The following is a 6,937-nucleotide window of genomic DNA, read 5'->3' as shown; positions in this document are numbered from 1 at the left end:
GCAGAATTCATTGCAATTTTATCAAAATCCCAATATGGACTCATGCAATATCCAAATGTCAGGGGGGGAATATTAGTTAAAGGCAAAATATGTGCCAACTGTTCAGAATGAAGTATCGTGGTGCTACAGAGATAAACTGTGTGGTAAATGTCTTATATATCTCTGCTTTTGTGTCTTTATTTTATATTTTCTCATAGTAACTTTTAGAGGCTCTTCTATATTTATTCATTAACCTGTTTTGCAATTTTTCTGATCATTGAAAGGACAGCATGCAATGTCATTGTACATGTATAATGACAATGAAGACTTTTCTATTCTAATAGACAGGAGGAGTAACATCAACGTTTTCTTTCCACAAGTCTGTCAGAAAAATCAGTTTCCAGCCCCTCAAACATGGAGATTTCCTGCTTTTTTGTGACATTTTATAGCAAGTATTCTGCAGATTAATGGATCCTAACCAGCTTGTTTTTAAGTTTAAAATTAAATTCAGATTTCTGAGTGTAAATGTTATTTGAATTTAAGAATGAGGCATCATCTAGAAGAAATCTACAGACACAAACAGACAAAGTGTAGTAACATGAATGTTTTCTGAAAGAAGACATGTTATGAAAGATAAATAAAGGTAAATACTATTGCATGCAACTAGGACTGCAGTTGAAAATTAGCCGACTGGCTAACACTGGCGCATTTACAGAAATGTTGATGTTAATGTGCATTGTCCTAATCAAAATAAATAAATCTTTAAAGATGATGTTTCTGTCTGTTAGTGTCTCTCCTTAAAAACAGCAGCATCATAACATCAAACATTTAGAGATCAGAGCTGAAGATGAACAGATTATTTTAGTTAGTGCTCCACTTGTGTTCAGTGTGTTCTTGTTTCTGACAGAATCTAAACTGTGTAAGAGAGTCAGGGCTCCATCTGGTGGAACAATCCTCAACTCATCCTCACACACACATTTATCTCTCTTCATTGTTTCTCTTTTTGGTGAATGGTTTCCAGAGAGATCAGAGTTGTCACACTCATCTTCACTAAGGGCCACACTAAAAACTGAGAATCCCATCGAGAGACATGTAGATTTTATTAACTTGCTTTTATTTAATCAAAAAGTCGAAAATCTTTGACTGTATTACTGCATGTCTAATATTGTCTTCTCACCTACAGTTTAGTCGACATACAGCCCTAAAAAAGTTCCTTAGTCATCAGAGAGTTTAACAAATCTGAACCCGTTCTCACTCCGAATTCATAAAATACGGACGTTTGGACAGTGGCTGTCAGCGTCTGAAGCCACGAAAAAAGCGCCCTGTTTGTATAACGTACCGGGAAGAGCAGCAGCTACACAGGCTTTAGAGCGTACTATGTAAGAGGGAAATTTAGCTCAGGGAGGTTGGTCGGGGGGGGGTGGATGGGTCAAACACCGGACTTTCACGCAGGAGACCGGGGTTCATGTTCCGCGTGTGTCAGTTAGTTTGCAGAGCTACGTTTTCATGGTTTTGGACCTCCATCTACTTTCAGACATTTAGTGTCTACTTTCAGTCATTTAGTGTCTACTTTATGATGTTTAAATGTGTGTAAAAGTTTGTTGTGTAAGGCATGAGAAGCTAATCTAACACAAAACTGGTTTGGAACTGTACGAACAAAGTGATCCATGCAAACCAAACCCTTAGGGTTTAGCTTCCAGTTTGAATAAGGCAGCTTTATTTATATAGCACATTTCAGCAACAGGGCAATTCAAAGTGCTTTACATAAAACATGAAAGAGCAGTTATAAAACAATTAAAAACTATTTAAAAGACAAGAATACATTTTACAGTGCAGTATAAGAATTTAAAGAACTGAGAGATAAAATAGGCGAATAAAGAACAGTTAAAACAGTTAAACATTCGGTCCATATCTCTGGTTCATCTCACCAACAATGGGTCCAGATGTTTCACATGGAGGATACATTCCCCATAGTTACAGAAGCTTTAGTCAATTTCAATGCAGTCGTCACCACAAGGCTTAGTTCTTTTCTTCGGCAAACCTAGATAATATCAGAACAACCTTAGAAGGAATAACTCACCTGTTCATTTCATGGTGGTTAGATTGCTGCAGAGCTCTCTCCTCATGCTTCATTACAACAATCTTCAGCTGATTAAAAACGCTGCAGCCTGACTCGGAACCAGGTCCACCAGGAGAAAAGTAGACACTGAATGTCTGAAACTAGTAGAAACAAAACAATTACAAAAAGATGCAAAATACAAAAGAAATGTTGTCATTGTTTCTGCTTGATATGATAAACTCTATGATGTGGATGGTACGCTGCTTTTTTCTTTTCAAAACCTCAGAGATACAAACTTGACAGCTGCATTAAAATAAAACTGCTTTTTTTCTCTTTTATTTCAGATTCAAATATCGAGGAAATGAAGTTTAAACAGTTGCTCGGCAGGTTAAAAAGCTTTTTCAAAGTATTGAATGAAGCTTTAAGTGAACCGTAATTATTAAATACATATTAACAAAACTGAATGATTGTTGAGTGATAGTGCGCTTGTGACTTACAATGACTTACTAAGATACATAACAGCTACAAGTGTATGCACTATACAGGATTGACCCTATTATACTCTATCGACAGGAATTGATAGGTCAAACCGCAAACAGCCACCCACAAATAGTCTATAAACAAAGCATCAGGCTGTCTTTGAGATTTCACATGAACAACGGTTAAAGTTACTCAGGCTACCAAAGAATACCATAATTCCTCCGTTCAATTAGGCCTTAGCGACGCACCCAAGTGTCCATCCTTAACCGTTTTGCCAGCAGCGTGTTAGCATTTGAACAGGGTGCTGTGTGTCCACAGTGTGTGCAGACTGTAGCTACAGTATTGCCTGAGACCTTTTGGAGGAACACTTAGTTCACTAATTTGTGATCTCCCTGCAGGGGAAACGGTCTCTAACATGTTCCGTTTGGGCTTTAACTTCTTTACTCTGCAAACAAAAGTGTATTGGCATTTGGACTTGAACCTGGAATTGCGTATAACATGAAAATAAACAAGAACTTTGCTGTTAAAATGTGAAAAGGTGAAGTGTAAAACATGAAGCTGTTACTTGCATCTATTGTGAATAACACCAAAGGATGCATCCAATGGCCAAGTGTGACTTTGCTCAAGATGCAAAGGCATTATACTGTCAGCTAGTCCATCAATCAATAGATAATCTCTCTCAAGGGTTAAAAATGAAACAAGGGTTACCAAACAGCCGCCATGTATATGGCGTCTTCCAGTCTCTCCAATGCTGGCTGTTCCAGTTTAACGTGAGAGAGGAGTGAGAGGGGTTAGGATGGTGACCGGCCTCTGACGAGCTGTTAGCCACCATCATCCAGAGAGGACATTATATCTTCAGCTTTTCTTGCTTTGTCACCCCGGCGGGAGGTGTACCAACAGGGCTTGCAACAGGTGAATCAGTCGTGCTATTAACGCCATCGCTACACAATTTTTTAGTGAAACCAAAATTAATTAAATGCCTTGTTTCCTTTTTGCCATGGCTATATAATGCTAACTGCAGAATGGATTTCAAGGACTTTGCGCGCCGATTAATGGCCTCCAACGTTTATATTTTTTCTACTAATCTTTGAGTTAACATGTATTAAACATGATATGAATTTGCACCGTAGGGCCGCCCAGCCTTGATGCTCATGACAAGAATAGCATCTTTATTGAAGTGAAATAGGTTTAAATCACTGTAATGCATGAATGAATGATATTTTTTCAATTTTACACATAACAATCCACAGTGATCACATTACACAAAAGTGAAATTGCATGTCAAAATGACAAACTGTTCATATTTTTAGAGGGCCCCTAAAATTTCACAAATCATGTTTTCAGGGGAGCCCATGTCTTATGAAGCTCCCTCTAGCTCCCCCGTAGTTCCCAACCTGTTTAGGAGTAAAAGCATTTAAAAATGGAATACAACAACCTTGAGACACTTGTTGACACTTTCTTTGAAGCTTTTTTTAATACATTTTCCAGAATCTTTTATTTTGCCGCTTTCAGACACTTTTTGATGTCAGTTCTAGTTTTTCAGAACATCAGACACTTAAGTCCACAAAGATTTAACATCTGTCTCCAAACTGACAGATTATACACGGACCTTTAACCTGACAAAAACAAACTATAAACTATAAAAACTGATTTAACCTCTTAACAACTGAAGTTAAAATAACAAACATGCTAAAAACTACCTCAAACACAAGTTAAATGAAATATAAAAGTCTAAACTAAAGATAAAGCTACTAGAAGTTAAACCTCTAAACACTTGTAGGGATGATGTGTCACCTGGGCGGCTCGGAGTGGGTGTGTATTATAATATTATATTATAATATTTTACAGTATAAAGATCGAGGAGTTCTCAGACTTTTCTATCTCTCTCTCTCTCCTGTCATTCAGGTAAATATACTTTTTATGACATAGCTATTTTATTTTCTATCTTTGAGACGTTAAAACTTCTCTGATTGGTTTAGATTCTGTTTCAACTGCGAGAAACAAACTTTTTACGAATCTTTTGATGCTTTTTTCAATGTTTTTACCAATTACCAATTTTTATGTTTTTTCGGCAGATCTGGCAGCTCTTTCCAACGTTTTTGGAGCTTTTTTACAATGTTTCTGTGGGGTTTATTGGGCTAATTTCTTGCTTTTTCTCAGTTTTTGCAGCTTTATTTAGTGTTTTTTGAAGAAAGTTAAAGTTAAATGTGGTTTTGAAACTTTAGGCACATTTTTGAACATTTGCGAGTTTTTGTGTAGTTGTTGCATCTTTTGTCCGTCCCTTTCTAGGGCTGGGCGATATGGAGAAAATCAAATATCACAATATGTTTGACCAAATACCTCAATATCAATACCACATCAATATTGTAGTGTTGACTATTGGTGCTTTCACAAAATATTTACACAATGAGATTTTTGATGAATAATCATCAGTAATGTGGATATAATGACTAAGTGGGAAAAGGCAACAATCTGTTAAGTTCAGAAGATTACATAACTTTACTGTAATTCAGCCTTTAAAACCAGGAAAAGACACTTATGCCATATCAGGATATTTCGATATCCAAAATCTAAGAAGATATCTAGTCTCATATCACGATATCGATATAATATCGATATATTGCCCAGCTCTAATGTAACCTGTCTGTTATGATGCCATATGGCCAGCAAATGTTTGGTTTTTCTGAATAATCTTTGTAATGAAGTGTGTTATCATGTGATATTCCAGGTATCCCTCCTGCTGCTGACTCTAGAACTCATCTCTCTCCTGTCATTCAGGTAAATATACTTTATATTATTATTCTATCTTTAACTAATTTAAACTCTGTATGTTTAGAAGACAGAAAGATTTAGATTAATAATACTGTGTGCAGTTATTCTGTGCTGTAGAAACTCCTGATGTCACTTGACAAGATCTTACATCATCAGAAAGTCAGAAGACATTTATAAAACTAAAGACATACGCTACGTTAGGAAGGGAAGAGATGTCAGATATGTCAGAGTAAAGTCTCTAACAGCTTTTATATGATAATATAAAGAGATGGTAGATATGTCAGAGTAAAGTCTCTAACAGCTTTTATATGATAATATAAAGAGATGTTAGATATGTCAGAGTAAAGTCTCTAACAGCTTTTATATGATAATATAAAGAGATGGTAGATATGTCAGAGTAAAGTCTCTAACAGCTTTTATATGATAATATAAAGAGATGTTAGATATGTCAGAGTAAAGTCTCTGACAGCTTTTATATGATAATATAAAGAGATGTTAGATACATCAGAGTAAAGTCTCCAACAGCTTTTATATGATAATATAAAGAGATGTTAGATATGTCAGAGTAAAGTCTCTAAGAGCTTTTATATGATAATATAAAGAGATGGTAGATATGTCAGAGTAAAGTCTCTAAGAGCTTTTATATGATAATATAAAGAGATGTTAGATATGTCAGAGTAAAGTCTCTAACAGCTTTTATATAATATAAAGAGATGTTAGATACATCAGAGTAAAGTCTCTAACAGCTTTTATAACTCTGTGTTCTCCAGATCAACATGAAGATCTCTATCTTTGCTGGTGTTCTGCTGCTCTCTCTGTGCCAACTGTCCAGCGGTTTCTATTGTACCAGCTGTAGCTTTAGGGGGATTGATGATAAGAAGTTTGAACAAGAGCATATCGTGGCTAACCTATGCACCCAGGTGATGATTAACAGAGGATTCGCTGTCCTCGACAAAACCACCTGTAAGCCGGAGAAAACCTTCATCAAAGCTCCAGTGGACGAGGTCCGAGCCGTCTGTGGGGGGAAAGGAAGTGGAGTCAGCAAAGAGAACTTTAAACTGGTTGAGTGTAAAGTTGATCCTGCTCATAACAAGCCTCCCAACTGTCAGTACACGGTGGAGGAGGTGGAGAAGAAAATCCTGGTCACCTGTGTCAAAAACAAACCTACTGAGTTTAAAATAAAAGAGTAATCTGTTACTACAACTGATGAATCAGAGTAGTCTGTTACTACCTGATGAATCAGAGTAGTCTGTTACTACAACTGATGAATCAGAGTAATCTGTTACTACAACTGATGAATCAGAGTAGTCTGTTACTACAACTGATGAATCAGAGTAGTCTGTTACTACCTGATGAATCAGAGTAATCTGTTACTACAACTGATGAATCAGAGTAGTCTGTTACTACCTGTTGAGTAACTTGTGTCTCTTGTTGAATAAAACACATCTGACAGTTTAACTCTGGGTCTGTTTTTAATGTTGTCATGTTCACTCATTCATAAAGTAGATGTGGGTAAAACTACAGATCAATATAATAACAACAACAACAACAACTTTTTGTAGTTTTAACTGTAAGAAACCATCTGATTCAATGAAGACAAGAAGCCTGAAAACTGCTGACGTTAAACATCCAATATGTCACTTTCTG

The 6,937-nt window shown here is 36.3% G+C and overlaps 1 long non-coding RNA gene across 1 annotated transcript; it reads left to right on the top strand.

Moving 5' to 3' along the window:
- The first annotated feature begins 4,368 nt into the window (after positions 1-4,368).
- LOC114557829 (uncharacterized) lies at positions 4,369-6,125 on the top strand. Its single transcript, XR_003692848.1, has 3 exons — positions 4,369-4,423; positions 5,247-5,296; positions 6,061-6,125. It is a non-coding gene; the product is annotated as an uncharacterized LOC114557829 (long non-coding RNA).
- The last annotated feature ends 812 nt before the right edge of the window (positions 6,126-6,937 follow it).

This window comes from Perca flavescens, chromosome 6, assembly GCF_004354835.1.
Source record: "Perca flavescens isolate YP-PL-M2 chromosome 6, PFLA_1.0, whole genome shotgun sequence".
Classification (NCBI taxonomy): Eukaryota; Metazoa; Chordata; class Actinopteri; order Perciformes; family Percidae; genus Perca; species Perca flavescens.
The sequence above is the reverse complement of the archived record's forward strand: the minus strand, read 5'-3'. Positions and strand labels throughout refer to the sequence as shown.